Source organism: Antechinus flavipes, chromosome 2 (genome assembly GCF_016432865.1).
Source record: "Antechinus flavipes isolate AdamAnt ecotype Samford, QLD, Australia chromosome 2, AdamAnt_v2, whole genome shotgun sequence".
Lineage (NCBI taxonomy): Eukaryota > Metazoa > Chordata > Mammalia > Dasyuromorphia > Dasyuridae > Antechinus > Antechinus flavipes.
In genome coordinates, this window is record NC_067399.1 from 337,646,761 (window position 1) to 337,665,427 (window position 18,667).

Sequence of the window (18,667 nt, forward strand, 5' to 3'; positions counted from 1 at the left end):
ACTTTACATTCTGGAATCTATAGCAGACTTCTCTCTTCCTAGAAAAAGTATAGAAAAAAACAGACACAGCCAGGATTTCATCGACTTAGGGATGGACTGATACTCTAACTGAACCTCCTTTGATGTAGCTTCCTGGTGGCCTCTGACTTTGTGGTTGAAGCTATTCCCTTCAAACACAGAAGGTCCCACCTCCACAATATAGGGCCCCTCAGATTTTGTGGGTGTCTGACAATCACAGAAATCATCATACTCTATCCTTATGACTGGACTTTAAGAAGGACCAAGTCAAGAAAAGCTGGTACTATTATATATGTACTTGCTTGAATATCTTTGCTATGTTAGGGTAAAGTGGACTCTTTTTGTTAACTGTTGAATGACTTATGAGAAGCCAGAAACTCATTTTATCCCAACATTGTCCCTGAACATTCTTCTTCTGATGATGACTTTAGGTAGAGGCTATATTGACTGCTGGGCCTCTGGGAGAGGAAAAGGGAGAATTGGGAAGGGATCTTCTAAAGCTTTAGACACAAAGCTGAGACTAACAAGGCTTTAGGTGCCCTCTTCCTAACCCCTTCCTTCCTAACTCCCCCTTGTTACCTGTTAAGGAGTTGGGGGGGGTTATGCTAATAAAGCCATGATGCAAGTGATTATTGATGTTCATTTCTGTTGTTACTTACTCTTTGAGACTGCATGGACTAGTCCAATGGATTTTCTTAGCTAAGATTCTGGAGTAATTTGCCTTCTCCAGAATGTCCCCATTTATACAGATGAACAATTGAGGCAAGCAGGAACTGAGGTATAAGATCACCCAGCTAGTGTCTGAGGCCAAATTTGAACTCAGATCTTTCTGACTTTAAGCACAGAAGGATGCAAATAGAGCCATGACCTAAAGGAGCTTTAGTGGAATAGGTCTACCTATTTCTGAAGAAACCAGCTTAAATATAGGTGGTACAATGTGCATTCTCATTATCTTTACAAGAGAGAGCTTATAATACACACTTAGAACAATATATTCTCATTTCTAGGCTACAAATCTTATATTATGAAAACAGAAAGGATGATATTCACAAACTATGTTGATTAAAAGGTTGAAAGAAAAGCTTCCTTCTCGGGCTATCATAGTAGTTTGCAGTAAATTTATGGTATATTTGGCATACTGTTGTAATTGTCTCTCTTCAATCACTATAAAATGTAAAACATCTTGCATGAGTATTACTATGCTCTTGGTGGCTGTGAATGGAGGGTAAGGGAGAACAGGAAACTGTGAAATAATGTTTGATCTGACAAATCAGGGCTTAAGTAGATCTATTCAATGTTATGATCTTTACCTTTTCTGGCATATATATTACCACAATGAGGGTAGACACAAGATCAAATACTAAATGATATCCATCTGGCCTTAAGCCATAGGGTATCTCACAGGATCTCTGATTTGGGTCTTACCATTTTGTGGTACCTATGGAGAGACAAGGCTGACTATACTCCCAGGGGACACAAGGAAGAAAGAGTCCTATATTACATGTTTACTATCAAAGTCCTGATATTCATCCCCATCTAAAGTAGTTTAATTTCCTCATTAGCATTTGGTATTTGGACGACAGTAATAGTACTGTCAGGTAAAGCAAAAGAAAAGCAATGGGGAAAATGCCAGGAGGCATAATTAAAATGAAGTGCTAATAACTTGGCCCATCAAAAGCACTTTTCATCGGAGGTTCTGAATGCAGTTCATTAAGCAGACCTGCCAACGGGAAAGGAGCTGGCTGAGTCTGTGAACAGAGGCCAATTGGAGCAAGGTTTCTTCTCCTTGCTGCTCTGCCCATTGACATAGCTCTTGCCACTGTGCCCATTGACATAACTCTTACCTTTTTCCCACTAGTGGGCTGCCTGCTGGCTCAGGTCTTGTTCGGGTCCCTCATGAAAGAGCTTCTGATCTATCCTAACAGATGCTGCTACATCTCACACTGATTAAATGGCTCTTTAGTGTTTGTCAAATGTACCTCCCTAGAGCAAGGGCAATGCAGGAATTATTTGCCTCCCTACATCATGGACTCTTATGATTTAGAATTGGGAGAGACTTTAAAAACAATTTAGTTCAGTGCTCCTTGTTCAGATGATGATTTACTCCAGAATAATCTGAAAGCTAGGTACAACTGGACAACTTAGGACCTGGCATACCCTCAAGCCACTCCAGTACCATTGCCAAGAAAACCTCAAATAGGATTAAAAAGAGCCAGACACAAATGAATGACTCAATACAATAACAACAACAACAACAAAACACCCCAAAGGCAAATTATTAGATTGAAAAAAGGGATTAGGATGTAGGCAGTGATGCACAACATTCTCCTCCATCCCACTTGAGCCACATACAAAAGGAAATCTTGTCATAGGGCATTGGATGAGCACTGTCCCTGGAGACATGAGGACCTGAGTTCAAATCTGGCTTCAGACACTTAACACTTCCTCCATGTGTAACTCTGGGCAAGTCACTTAATCCTAATTCCCTCACAAAAAAGTTCTAAAACCTCTTTATCTGATCATAATTTTTTTTTCACTTCCCACCCCTTTTTCTGCCTTCCCTTATTAAACCTTAACCTTCATCCATATCCTGACTTCCAATTTCTTGGCATCTCAGTTCTCTCCTAGGCCAACATCTCTACACCAATTAATTCTCTCTTTTTCGCCATCTTTGCCTCTTTGATGAACCAGTTCAACCAGTTCAACTCTCCACTGCATCATCACACCAAAGCTACAACAATTTGTTGATTGCTCTCTTCTTCTTGATACTCTCTTCTTTCTAGTTTTTCTTGTCACTACTTTTATCTGGTTCTCTTCCTACCTATTAGATAACTCCTTATCAGTTTTCTCTGCTGAATCTTCTTACAGATCATGCCCATTAACAATATGTGCCCTAGAGGGCTCTGTACTGGGCCCTCTTCTCTTCTCCCTCTACACTACTTCACTTGGTGACTCATCAACTGGAATAGATTTAATTATCATCTCTATGCTCATGGTTCTCAAATCTATCTATCCTGCCCTTTAAACACCTTGCTAACCTCCAGTCATATCTTCAACTACCTTTCTGATGTATTCTCTATATACTTTCTAATCTAATGACACAATTTATATATAAATGCTTACACTGAAAATATAATAGTTGGATCTTTTCATTTTTCAATAACAAGATACTCCATCTCTAGGGTCTGATCATCTTCTCTGGCTGTCCCTCATGTCTGAAATACTCTCCATTCTCAATTCCACCTTCTTATTTACTTTAAGCCCCAAATAAAATCCCATAAGAAATCTTTCCCAACCCCTTTTAATTCTAGAAACTTTACTCTATTAAATATTTTCTTTTTAACCTGCATGTAGCTTGTGTGTACATAACATTTTGCTTGTTGTCTTTCCCATTGGATTATGAGAGCAAATACCATATTTTGCTGATTTTTCTATCCACAGCACTTAATAACTGGTACATAACAGGCACTTAATAAATGCTTATTGACTGACTGGCTGGAGTTTGCTGGAAAATGTTTAAAAATCAGCTTTCCAAAAAAAGTGCTCAAGACACACTTAAGTATAATTTGCATTATTGACATTTCTCCATTAAGTCTAGATAATCAACAACACATCATAAAGCAAGCCTTGATTTATATAGCCTTTATCAATAAATAATTCAATAAATAAATAATCAATAAACTTGCTTATATTGATATATAAATGCTTACACTGAAAATATAATAGATCTTTTGAGCCATATGGGCACACCCTTGGATTTTTGCTTAGCCAACATTTATTTAATAGAATATAAATTCTTTGAGGTCAGAGTCTGTTTCATTTTTTGTTTTTATATCCTTAGAGCCTAGCAAAGAGCCTGATTAATTTATGTGTTTTAAAATATCTATTCTGTACAAAGGAATGTGGTAGACTAAAGAGAAGATGAAGGTAGTAAAGTATTGAAACAAGAGATTCCAGATAGTCACAAGATATTTCAATAACAACTATAACACTTTATGTTTCTATAGGGCAACTAAGTGATAAAGCACCAAAAATGGAGTAAGGAAGACCTGAATTTAAATCTATCCTCAGACACTTACTAGCTGTGTAACTTTGGATAAATCACTTAACCTGTTTGTCTCAGTTTCCTCATTTGTAAAATGAATTGAAGAAGGAAATGGCAAACTGCTCCAATATCTTTACAAGAAAGCCTCAAAGGACATCACTGAAAGTCAGATGTGACTGAACCAGTTGAATAACAATGATAAAAAATTTCTATATAGATAGTAATTAAAAGTTCAGAAAGCACTTTTATATTCATTATCTTAATTATTTATTCCAGGAAAAATTATAAAGTAGGTAGAACAAGTATTTTTAATTTTCATTTTATAGATAAAGAAACTAAGACTCAGAAAAAATGAAGTAATTTCCAGGGGTATGTTGAAGCCGGCTCCAGCCCCAGAACTAATTGTTCAATTTTTCCATGTAAGCATTTTACACCTTAGAAATCAGCAATTGTCTCAAATCAGAACTCAGTGATGACTTTGTTGGCTGTCTAGACTTAAGAAAGTGTTGAAGAAAATGTTAATAATGCAAATTATATTTAAAAGTGTGTTCTGCATTTTCAGAAATCTAGTTATTAAAGTTTTAACTGTACATCCCTGAGTTTAACCAAAGTCACACAGAGAGTAAGTAAAAGAGGCAAGATATATATCATTTAATTCCTACTTCAGAGTTCTTTCTAAAATCCCATGTTAATAAGTCTTTTGTTTATAAGAATGACACTATTCATCTACAATCAGCAATGTATACATATTGGGATGGTTTTTAGTACTGGGGAAGGAGTTTTTTTTCGTGTCTGTTGATATTTTCACTCAGGCACCTGTGATCAAAGGCTTACAACTGGGAAATATCTTTTGCCGTCATTGAATTGTTTTTCCACTGTGTCTGACTCTTTGTGATTGCTCCAGCTCAATTTACAAATGAAGAAACAGAGGTAAACAGGATTAAGTGACCTTCTCAGAGTTGTAAAGCTAGTAATTGTCTAAGATCAAATTTGAACTCAGAAATATGAGTCTGACTGATTCCAAGTCTGGTGCTCTATCCACTGTCACCTAATTACCCACAAAATATCTGTGATCAAAAGCATAGTCTGTGGTCATAAGTCAAAAGAACCAAAGATAACAAGTCTGCTTGGAACTAGAACATGTAACTTGGCTTGGCTTCCATTGTCCTAATCAACTAAGCTCTTCAGCTATTCCTCTAGGGAGGTGACTGATCACAGTGTACAGATACACTGGAGTTGGAATCACCAAACACTGTAAACAAATGGCTGTAAAACAACTAACTCAGTCACTGTGTTTCAGTGATATGGATTTGATATTATTTGGAGGACCAGAGTGATTACATGTCTTTCTAATAGGGTGTGGGAATGTGTACCTGTCAGCAAAGAGAGAATATATTACTACAATTGTAAACACATACAAAAGTAGAGCTCTATAGCACTTTTTGTAGTGGCAGGGAACTGGGAGTTGAGTGGATGCCCATCACTTGGAATGACTGAATAAATCACAGCATAAATATATTTTGGGTTTTTTTTTTATTATAGCTTTTTATTTATAAGATATATGCATGGGTAATTTTTCAGCATTGACAATTGCACAACCTTTTGTTCCAACTTTTCCCTTCCTTCCCCCCACCCCTTCCTCCAGATGGCAGGTTGACCAATACATGTTAAATATGTTAAAGTTAAATTACAGCATATTAATGTAAAGAAATATTATTGTTCTATAAGAAATAATGAACAAGTCAATTTCAGAAAAGCCTGGAAGGACTTACATGAACTCATGCTGAGTGGATTGAGCAGAACCAGGAGAACATTGTGCATAGTAACAAAAAGATTGTGTGATGATCAACTGTGATAGACTTAGTTTTTCTCAACAATGCAGGGATTCAAGATAATTCCGATAGACTTGGGATGGAAAATATCATCTGCATTCAGAGAAAGAACCATGCAGACTGAATATAGATTGAAGCATAGTAATTTCAGCTTTTTTTCCCTTTCTCATGGTTTTTTTTCCCTTTTGGTCTGATTTTTCTTGTACAACATGACAAATATGGAAATATGTTTAAAAGAAATGCACATATTTAACCTATAACAGATTACTTGCTGCCTTGGAGAAGAGAGGTGAGGGAGGGAAGGAGAAGAATATGCAACACAAAGTCTGACAAAAATGAATGTTGAAAACTATCTCTACATGTATTTGGAAAAATAAAATACTATTGGAAATAGAAAAAAAAAAATCCTCCCCCAAAACCTCCCCAAAGTAGAGCTTTATCACTGGGACTTTGTAATCCTAACTCCCAGATAGGCCAACTCTGGCGAATGTTTAAGCTTGGGAATTTTGAGCTACAGTGAAGTAAGCTGATTGGGCTTCCCCTTAATATAGTAAGCTCCCAAGAGCAGAAGGTTAGAAGATTTGCCTAAGGAGGAGTGAATTGACCCAGGTAAGAAACAGAGCAGATTAAGTGAGATAGGTTCTAATCAGTAGTAGAATCAGGCTTATGGATAATCTTTGTATTTCCAGCCTGGGAAAGATGGAAAGATGCAATCTTGGGAAAAAAGGAAGAAAATAAAAAAGAAAAGGAAGAGGAGAAAATAAGAGAGAAGGGAAGGGAAAGGGAGGGGAGGGAAGGAAGGAAGGAAGGAAGGAAGGAAGGAAGGAAGGAAGGAAGGAAGGAAGGAAGGAAGGAAGGAAGGAAGGAAGGAAGGAAGGAAGAATGGAGGAAGGGAGGAAGGGAGGAAGGAAAGAAGACAGGAGGGGGCTTTGTTTGCTATAAGCCATATTAAGAGGACCTGACATTTTTCTTAGTTTAGTTGATTCCCTTACAGCCAACAAACACCTGATCAAGTTTTTGCATGTTCTTTTTTTAAACTTTATGTTACCATGTCTGGAATTACATTTTTCTTTGCCCTTGTTGAATGGATCTTTTGTCTATTGCAGTGTGTCCAGTGGTGAATCAAGTTAATAAACTCTAAGCATGCTGCAAACTATATTCATTGGTCATGAGTGGGAAAAGTGACTTTTGGGACAATTTTTTTCCACTTGACTATATTCATGGTCTCTGAAGACTCACTTGGCTTCAGTGCTTCTTAACTCTAATGGTGAAATTTCCAGGATACTCTAAGAATTGCAACAAAATTTTCTAATAAGTCCAAAAAGTGAGTAAACTATTCAAATCTCTCACTGTGTTTGAGAAAACAGAATGGCTAGTTGAGAGTCAGTGTAACTACCTGGCTGCTGTGGCAATCACATAAGAGAGATTATTCAGTATTCCACTAAGAAACTGTTGCCAAGGCTAGGGTACTATGTGACTTTATGGCCCCTAAGATCCCTTCCAGTTCTACATTTACAATCTCTCCCATTTTATGGATAGGAAAACTGAGATGCAGAGAAAAAAATCATTTCCCTTATAGAAACAAATAATTGCTTTAATTCTTTAAGGTGACCTTAAAGTTAATTTTTATTTTGCTGAGACAGCAAAAACTGTATTTTCCCCCCTTTTTTTGTTGAATTGGGCCAGTGATTTCATTGACATAATAGACTTCTAGAAAACAATTCCCTATACCAACGCAGATTAGTACCTGCTCAGCAATTTACAATATTAGAGTTTTGGGGGAACACTCAGAGACTATATCCCAGACAATATCTTCAAGAGGGGAAATTTAAATCCAGGTATGATTTAAGAGGCATAGAAACATGGTCTAAGAGAGAGAAAATTCATTTTATCAAAGAAGCCAGCTAATTCTGAGAGAACTTTCTGACTAAAGAGGAATTTAATGTTTTGTTGTTGCTTGAGGCAATTGTGACAAAGTGACTTGTCCAGCATCCCACAGCTAGGAAGTATTAAGTGTCTGAGGTCACATTTGAACTCAGGTCCTCCTGACTTCAGGACTGGTGCTCTATCCATTACATCAACTAGCTGCCCCGGAATCTAATGTTTTTTGAACATCAGCAGTATCATCTTGCTTAAAGCTCATAGTGTAAAACTAGGTAGCACAGTAAATAGAGAACTAGCCTTAGAAATTGGAAGATCTCGATTTAAATGTAACTTTAGATACTTAAAAGCTGTGTGACCCTGAACAAATCACTTAACCTCTGTCTGCATCAGTTCCCTCCTCTGTAAAATGGTGATAATAATAGCATCTGCCTCCAGGGTTGCTATGAGAATAAAATGAGATAATATTTTAAAAGTGCATTGTAAACTTTAAAGTGCTATATAAACATTATCTGTCATTATTATTAAAATAATTCTTCATGTGGTCAATCAATATCCATTGAGTTCCTAAGGTAAAGAAATACTATATGAAAAGACTGGCGATATTATATATATATGTATGTGTGTATATATATATATATATATATATATATATATATATATATAGGTGTGGGGTGTGTGTGTGTGTGTGTGTGTGTGTGTGAGTGGGTGTGGGGTGTGTGTGTATATATATGTATATATATATTTTTTCTCCCTATTTAACGATGTGTATATGCATATATATACATACACACATATATACTACCTATTATAATGAACCAAAATCACAATAATTCTCAATAATCATATAGATTAATTAATACCTAAAATTTCAATTCACAAAGTAATTCACCATAGGCTTAATATAGGCCTTATCCTTGGAGCTTCATAGTTGTGCATGAAGACATTTGTGAATAGTTTTTCTTTGGTTTGGTAAATTAAGCATATCAATGGCCAGAAAGAAAAGGTCAGAGGCAACTTATTCTAATCAGAGAGAGGCACATCCTCTAGGTAGTGGGTACATCCCCTTTCCAACTTACAAAAGTAGCATTTGAGAAGCATGATCCAGACCCATCCTTCAGGTGGCAAAGGTTTTAATAACACAGATAGGGAAGAATTGTTTTTGAGATTTGTATAAATAAAGATAGAGTCTATTGTAAAGTGAAAACCATCCCTCCTTCCTTTGAACCCTTATCCTTACTCTCTATCTCTCTGTCTCTGTCTCTGTCTGTCTCTTTCTCTTTTTGTCTCCTTCTTTCTGTCTCTGAATGTATTTCTCTGTCTTTGTCTATCTGCCTGTCCCTGTCTCTTATACAAAAGAAGAGAGAGAGGAGAGAAAGTGTGTGTGTGTGTGTGTGTGTGTGTGTGTGTGTGTGTTGAGAGAGAGAGAGAGAGAGAGAGAGAGAGAGAGAGAGAGAAAGAGAGAGAGAGTCACAGATACAGAGAGACACACAGAGAGAGGCAGGCACAATTATATTTTGCCCAGGACCTTTTATGTGTGACACGACTCATTCTCTTTGGCCAGCTCAGTGGGCTCCTAGATAAATAAGTATTTAACCAAAAAGCTATTGAATTCCCCCATAACAGGGAATTGATTCTGAAGTATAGTAACCTAGGAAATAAGTTGGTATCGATTGAATCTTTCCTCAGGAGAAAATCAGATTATGTGGAAATCTTATGACCAAGAGAAGGAAAACAAGGAGTTATAATTTAGTTTGTGTGTTTTAGAAAGAACACTGAATTTGGAGTCAAAACAACTGGGTTCATATACTGGCTTTGCCTTTTGGTCTCTGATTTGAGGCTCTAAAATTTAGCATTTTACAGATGGGGATACTGAGAGGCAGACATTAATTTAAGTAACTTTCCTAGGATCATCTAGTTATTATCAGGGCAGGATTTGAACTCAATTTTTTCTAACCCTAAGTCTAGGACACTACTCACTGCACCACCTAGTTGCCTCTTATGATCTTTTTTTTTTCTGCCAGCCATCAAAAATTTAACAAAGTGAATGGAAAATGCAAGAGGAAGAAAGAGGGTTATCTTTTGCCCTGCACTAATGATCAACAATATCTCTGCAACCCAAGTATTCTATGCACTGGAGTGCTTGACTAAATGATCTATTTTAAGCTAAAAATATAAAACTTCTCAGGAAATCAGCAAATAAAAATAAATGAATTTTAGTTTTATTCTTAAGTTACAAAAATGCATAGCACAGAATTATCTTCTTTCCAAGCCAGTTTATTCTAACACATTTCTCAGAGTAAAAGAGTAAATGTTAGTGTAAAAGAGAACTTATATTAGTAAATGCTTTTCAGGTTGGTATCTATATATGAAATTCTAGCCTTGGAGGTAAAAAAACAGAATCTAGCCCATTGGGCTTAGCTTTGTCACTGTAACTTTTCCTCATCCGTTTATCTATATAGGACAAGGAAAAGATTTGGAATTGAATAACTAGGGAACCCTAAATCTTAGAACCGTTTGACAGTACAAATGAATAATACTTACATGGACAATGCCCAAGAGTAGTCTAGGCTACAGAGATTAGATTGGGAAGTTCAGGAAATGCTTACCATAAGCTAAAGAGAAGTCATCTAGGGACTAGCCCAGAGATCAGCAAGTTGAGAAGTTTGAAGCATATATGTCCAAAATCATAGTGTAGCTGTGCTCTCTAAGCTGTATCTTTACCCTTACAGGTATCAAGTATCAAGCAGGAAAAGTGTTGCCTGAATTCAATTTTCCAACATTTGAACAAACCTGTTTGTTGTAGAATGGGGTGAGATATAATCCACAGTTTTTTTCACTTGAAATGTACCTATTGATCCATTTTCTGGGTTAGGAAGATGTCCTCTTTTGCTTTGAGTCTCTGAGGTGAGTATTCATCAGTTTCAAGTTACTCATCAAGGAATGTAATTGCTTAGAAATAAATAGTTGCAATGGATTTTTTTTAAAGAATCCTTTCAATCTCTGATGCTATTTTATTAGCAAAGAGGTTGCATAATCACTCAATAACTTGGTCTGAGTTTTCCATTCTTTTTTTTCCATTTATTTATTTTTGTTTTCTTCTGGGATCAAGATGTAGCTATCTGATAAGTTTCCTTTAGTTTCTCCCTCAGGTTATTGGTTCTGAGTATCTGATGCTTCTCTATCCACAGATATTCCAAAATACAAGTTATGGTTCACATTCAAAAATCAGTAGGATGCTAATGGCATCATTTCTTATGGAATAGTACATGTGTACTAACTAGAAGAGCTACATGCTGGTTCTACTGAGAATTTCATCCTGGTATTAGAGAACCCAACATGTTCAACATTGTGTAGTTGAAATGTTCAGACTATGTAGTAAAGTGTTTCATGTAAAGAGTAAAGAGACTTTGTGATGCTCGCCAAAATATACCCTTTGAGCAGTGTGTTCTTACTTGTTTGAAATGTTTGAAATGGATCCTGGCAGGAAGTTCTGAGAAAAACTTCTGCCATAATACTTTCTTAATTGTGGAAGCTTGATATATATACTTTGTAGTGGTCAGTCACTACTAATATATGACATATTCCTACTATCTCCTTGCAGATATATAAAGTCAGATAGATAGAAAGCCTCAAAGTTCTTAGCACTTAGGTTCTCCACATATACCACCTGAGTTGATAGTACTTTTCTATGTACACTTGAGCACTAGGAGGTTCATACTTCTTACAGATGTCTTTACTCATCTTGGGCCAATAAAATATTTCTTATTAGAGATAGGCTCCTCCCTTGACACGTGCCCAAAGACATTACTTGAAGTTTTCCTAGCCATAACGTGATAGATGTTGAGTAATATCATCCATTTTTATAATATCACGTGTGGATTCTGTGACAATCCAATTGTATTCTATTGTACATTTCCAGCTTTTGCCATTGTCTCAATACTGACAGCTTTCAAAATACTGAAAATTGTTTCAATGAATCAAGTTTTACAAGTGTAATGAGGAGCTGTCCAGTGAGGGCTTAGAGCATGCTTGGATTTGAACTTCCTGATGTGTTACATAGAGCATATACAGATGGTCTTCTGGTTCTAATCCCAACAAGTAGAACTTTGGAAGGGTTTTTCCAACCATGTGTGACACAGGATCTGGTATTATATGATGATGAAAAATCTTTTAAATGGCAAAAGAAATAGAAAAATTGGTAAATATGAAGATGATTTTCTGGAAATTAGTATGCATGAGAAAGAGACAACCCACTGATCACTCTTTCCTTTCCTTCCTTGTGGTAAGTGACACAAGATATGCAATGAGCTTTGGGGTTTGGGAGTGGAGCTGGTGCTGGTGGTTCTGGTGGTGCTAGTGGTGATATGAATACTTGCCTACTGCATCAACTTTTATATTTGAGAAATTCAGAAGCCCCATGAGAAGCTCAGTTGGTTCTTCTGGAGATAGTAACATTGACTGAAGAGAGAGGACGTGCCTACAGAGAAGATATGGAAAGGATGTCACCTGGGGATGGCAGTGGTTTTGAGGATCATAATGGAAAGTACCAGCTCTGGACTCTAAAAAAGCACTGCTCTTCACAAAACAGCAGAGAACTACACCTAAGGAAAAATTTATGAAGATACTGCAAAGAGAACAAAGGATAGATAGTTCTTTGTGAGAAAGCCATATGTATACCCTATGTAGGTATCTCATTATATTTGTATTTTAAGTCTGAGTCCACTTTCCCGAAAGATCATATGAGCTCAAGGGCAATGTCCGTGTTTTGTATCAAATGTACTTTCTATACCTTCTAAATAAATTCCTTTTTCTAAAAGCTAACAAATATCAGTTAATAATATATACAACACTGGTTAAGGGATCAGGAGCTATTATATAAGAAACCACAGCTTAGGATTACCCTAGAACACTGAAGGGAGTAAATAATAATCAATCACTATTTGGGGATTCCCACTTGTGAGTGTAAGCACACAGATGGTGAAAGAAAGGGGGGGAACTATATATACATTACTGGTGTGTTATATAGTAGAAATTCCAAACTTTCATCTGTACTGTCATTGCATGTAAATCAACTCTTTGAGTATTACATTTAGCTTTCAGTTCTTCTGTAGGTATCACATAACTTCAATGTCATATGGCCTTTTATAGAGAGTATCCATATTCACATTTGTGAATATAGGTTGAATTCATAGTTGGAAAATGTTTCTACTCACTTCTGGCAAACAGCAGCTAACTTGGCACTGCTCAGAATATACCTCAGTGTGTTGCTTTCAATTCACACTTGCAAACTCCTCCCAAACATACAGGCTGAATTTCACAGTGACAACCTACTTTCAAAAATTTCAACTTGTGCTTGGGATTTTGAGTCTCACTTTATTAAGACCTCTCCTAGAACATGAAGCTGGTTTCTGTTGACCATCATTTTCTTGCTCTTGGAGTCTACCAAAGCTCTGCAAGTTGGCATCTGTATTCAGAATAAAAGGCTGGTTTGGGTCTGCATTGACCAATACTATCTATCTATTTATCTATTTATCTATCTATCTATCTATCTATCTATCTAAAGAAATTGACCAAGTCTTTGAAAGCTTATTTACATCTATTTTTCAATTGTTTTTCAAAGCTCTTTGTGGGTGTTAAAACAATTTTTAATTCCTTTCCCTTTTGCCTTTGCTTTTCTTCAATCATATCTGTTCTAGTGAGGTCATTCAGTGACTTGTTGAGATACTATATGATCTCAGATGAGTGAGGATCCACCCAATTGACACTTAAGTGAAAATAGTGGGCCATTGTTTTTTACCCAATGAATTGCTTTTTAAATTAAACTTTATTCAAATTCTTCCAGAGTCATCTAGAAGTCAATGTTGTCATCAATATCGTCTTCCAGAAGACAAGGGACACCAACACCTACTAGTAGTTCATGTCTTGAACTACTTTTTAACCAAACCATAAAAAGTGATAAATGCCCATAAGATGTCCTGGGGCATAAAATCAAACTGGTAAAAATTAGGTGGACAGATGAAGGCAGTCAACTCATCTTGCTCCACCATAGTAATCTGTTCATAGCCACTACCTAATCCAATATTGAGAATAACTGGCTGTCCAATAAAGAATCCAATGCATCTGAGCTCTTCCACTTTGGTTCTTTTGGTTCTAAGAAAATTTTAGAGATCATGATCAGAACAGTTGACAGTAAGTTGCTCTTTGGGCACATTCCCAATCTTTTGAACTAAATCGTGCATTGAGAACATGTTTGCCTTTTTGTTGAGTTTCTTACTCAATAAGCCTTTTCTATTCCTTTGGTACTAGAGAACCCCCAAAGTCAAAGTTCTCTGGATTCACTTCAGAGAATCAATGCTTTTGTGAAGTTTAAACTTTTATTTCTTGGTTTTCTCCTCTTATTTGCCTCTTCACAGTCTACATAGATAATCAAAACACACACATACAGAATCTTAGCTTGTGTTCAAATTATTCTTAGTATTTTTAATAGTTTGAAATAGATTCCATTAAAAGTTGACACTTCATTGACAAATGGGAATCAGGATGTCTATTGCCTCACTGATATAAGGATTTTTTGGGGGGAAGGGCATTTCAAGGTAGGTGGATGGTAGAGTGGATAGAATATTGGACCTGAAATTAGGAGTTCTAGTCTAGTATCAGATGCTTACTTATATTGTGACTCTCACTTTCTTCATTTGTAAATTGGGGATAATATTAGCACTTTTTCTCAGGTTACTGTTAAGAAAAAAATACTCCTCATGTACTTTGGTAGCTCTATCTTTTTGAGTTTTTTCCTGATGTTGATGTTTTTGTATTATGCTAAGTTGAGCTTACTCCTTTCTCACTATCTTTTTATTTTGCTCCTGGCTCCACTACTAGCAAGTTCGTGGTAGAGTGGATGGAGGATTGGGCCTTAAGTCAGAATGAATTATCTTCATGAGTTCAAATCTGGCTTCAGACCTTATGTGACCATGGACAAGTCATTTAACTCTACCTCAGTCCATCATCTGTAAAATGAAATGAAGAACAAAATAGCAAACTACTCCAGTATCTTTGCCAAGAAAACTGCAAATGAGGTTATGAAGAGTTGGACATGATTGAAAACAACCAAACAACATTTAGATAGCAGCTCTCTTCATGGCATCCAAAAACTATAAATTATGTAGGTGTACTTTTATTAGAGAATGACTAAACAATTAGTTTATTATATATAATATTAGAGGTATATTAATGTAATGGGATATTTTTATGCTATAAAAGATGATTAAATATATAGCTTCAAAGGAAACTGGAAAATTTTCTTTGAACTGTTGCAAAGTAAAGTAAGAACTAAGAATATAATTTATACAATAACAATACTATACAGCAAAATAACATTGAAATAATATTGAAAGATTTGATCAATGGAATGATGAGCCAGAGTCCAAAAGTTTAAAGATGAAAAACGCCTTTCACCTCCTGCCAGAGAAGTGATGAAGTTAAAAAAAGCAGAAAAAAACCTACATGTTTAGACATGGCCAATATGAGAATTTGTTTATAATGTGAGGAATATTTTCATTTAAAAAAATTTACTCAATTTGTGTCTGGCAGTGAGAAGGATAGATTATAATTACTATTTGATAGGAAATAATTTTAAATGCTAATCTTCCCCTCCAAAACAAACCTTTTTAAAATTGTTATTAGAGGTAATCATAATTGCACTATGTTTCTCATAGTGTTGTTGTGAAGTAATATAATTTTATAACTTAAATTGTTATATGAAGGGGAGTTGCTGTTATTCTTAATAATAACTGCAATTATAAAAATACAACAGTTATAACTCAATTGTATCTGTGATTTTATCAATACGAGAGTTCTTTCCATTGATGCAAATTATAAACAATCTATGACTACTCATTTTGTAGGGCTCTTAGCTCTGTCTTCTAAGTTCCTTACCAAAGATCTCTTTGCTTTCTCTTGATTTTGGGAGGATGCCAGTGAGTCATGCAAGCTCTTTATTAGTTATCTTGCCTTCTTACCACATAAAAGTCTGTTTTTTTCTGCTCATTCATTTCTCTAATGACAAGGCTTTTATTCTGGTTCTTCTTCATAATTACCTTTCTATAAGATACCTAATTATATCTGCAAATACAGAATCTATCAATTGGGAATTATAGTTGTACAATACATACATTTACACACATATAATTATAACAACAGCAGCATCAATAATAATGATTTTAGTGTTTAGTAATACTACTTTATATTCCAAGATGTCACTGTTTTAATAAAGATTATAATTAAATAAAGAAAAATTATATAATTTACTTGGTACCTGAAATCCTGATAGCTGGTAAGAGTTAAGGCGGGTCTATCTCTTGAGTTGAATTCAGGTGTTTGGAACTAAAGGGAGAACAAAATATATATTTAGAAGGGAATAAAACTCTTCTAAATTTATAAAGAAATAAGAGGATGAGGGAATAGGATGGAGGGATATAAAAGGGTATTAAATTAATAGGAATGTGATAGAGTATATAGATTAATGAGAATGGGAAAAAAGAGAGCAACATATATATTTGGAAGACTATAAAAAGTCTTCTAAATTCAGATTAAAAACAAGAGGACAAGGGAGAAGAAGGGAAGAGAGGATAAAGAAGAGGTCATTGGAAAGGACAGAAGTAAAGCAGAGGAGTCAGAAGAGATAGGAAATAAAAGATACACAAACATAAAGTAATGTTCATTAGTAGAATCTATAGGAAAAAAAGCAAGGATAGTAATCATATTTTCCAACAAAGTTAAAGCTAAAGTAGATTTAATCAAAAGAGAAAACTAGGGAAATTATACTACATGATGAGCTATATTAATCAGCATTATTTAGACTATTTAAAGAAACTAGATAATATAAAGTTGGAATATTTCTGTAGTGAAGGAAATGAACTGGTGAAGTTAGAAAATATGGAAAGACTCAGATTTATGAAGGCTTCAGAGAGAGGGCAAACAAGTATAGTATGGTCTCACATAGGTGCACATCTATGTATATGTGTTTATATGAATATGATTATAAATATCTATGTATATGTACATATGTATGTGTGTGTGTATCTGTGCTTAATTGTAGTCTTCTTGGGGGTAGGGAATGAGGTGGGAGTAACGGTGGGGGGAAGTAAAAAGTACATAACAGAAAACAAAGGAAAACCTACAATGAAACAAAGAAGAGATTGACAGCTCTCAACATAATGTGTAGTATTTATTATATAGGCTTTCTTGAAATGGAAATTTATTGCTTTATATTTTGAATCCTCTCATGTTCTCTTATGGCAATGTTTTTTTTTTCTTTTCCTATTTTATATTAAAGTTTAAAATAAATAAAATTTTATTTTTTTTCATAAAATAAGTAAAATTTAAGAAAACAAAAATTCTTGTATTTTAGGAATTTATGATTATCCTATCCTCTGATGTAGGTAGTGAACCCTTGACATCTTAGGACTATTATCTTAAGTTGCCATGATTCACTTTTTGTTTATGACTCCCTCTAGGTTTAGTTTGGTTGATTCTCAAACAGCAGACAAACAGTCCATACTTGAGCCATATTCAAAGCTTTTGTTTTGTAGAACATCATATTGGCATAGCCTTTCAAGTATTCAAGATCATCTTCATATCACAAATATGAAATTGAGGTGGAATTTTAGTGGAAGAATGAAAGACATCCTCATTATCTTTAAAAAAAGGATGATAACAAAAATTGGCATACTGATCTCTCTTAATTGTCTTAATTTTTCTATATTATACTCTATATATTTATATAGATAATATATACTGTATATAACATATATCCTATATATTTATATAATCATATTCTATAATAAATCTCTCAATAGGTATAATTTTTAAGTAGTTTAAATATAGTTTTAAAGTTTTAAATTTATAAATTTTTAGTTACTCACTGGCACTTAATGTTAGTATACCCTAATTGAAAGCATAGGTATGTATCTTTATATTTATGTATGTATCTATCTAGATATACATCTAAATAGACAGATGTCCATATCTATCTATATAATTATATCTCACACATCTTAATCATAGGTATATATTATGTATGTATGTATGTATGTGTATTCAAGTACTTGAAAGTACTTCAGAGATATTCTTCAAAGACAAAACTAGAGGATAGGCAAGGTCAGCAGTTGCCTAGAAGGACAAGAGAGGTGTATGAATTGAGGAATATTTTAAAATATGTACCTTTTAATAGAACTTAATCAAAGTTTGTCAGACTTTCGAATAGATAGAAACACAACTATTAGAAAGATTTCTTTGATCTTTGGGCTAAAATAAATCATATTTTAGGAATTTCTGTGAGGAGATATAAAATGCGCTAGCAAGTCTAAACCCAAAAAGCCCTATATCTTTAAGAGGTAAAACTATTTTTACTTTCAATGGAGGAGGGGTGCATCATTTTCTCATGTTGCCAAGGGCACAGAATTGCCTTATCCTTGCTCTGGCATTCACATATTATTAACATTGATGTGTCAATCATAAATCATTCTTATCTGTTGCCTCTTTTGAGCCACATACTATTAGCTTGGTTAAATATGCTCTATGTACATGAGAGAAATAAAACTGTATTTAATCCAGGCTTTTCCTTCTTTCAACCTGGATTTCTCTTTCAGTGAGTCTGAATTAGTAAAATTTTTCCTATCTAATAAGGCAATAGTGTTGGGATAATTTCATTACAGGTTGCAGGATGGCCAGGTATCCTGCCCTTTGAATTTTTCACCAATTTTTTATTTCTGTGGGATTTCTGGTTACTTGTTATACTACTTATTCTACTTCCATGTCCTTGGTCATACTTTAATCTTATGCGAAATACTCTCATGCTTTCTCCCTCTACCTCCCTGAATTCTCCCAGAAT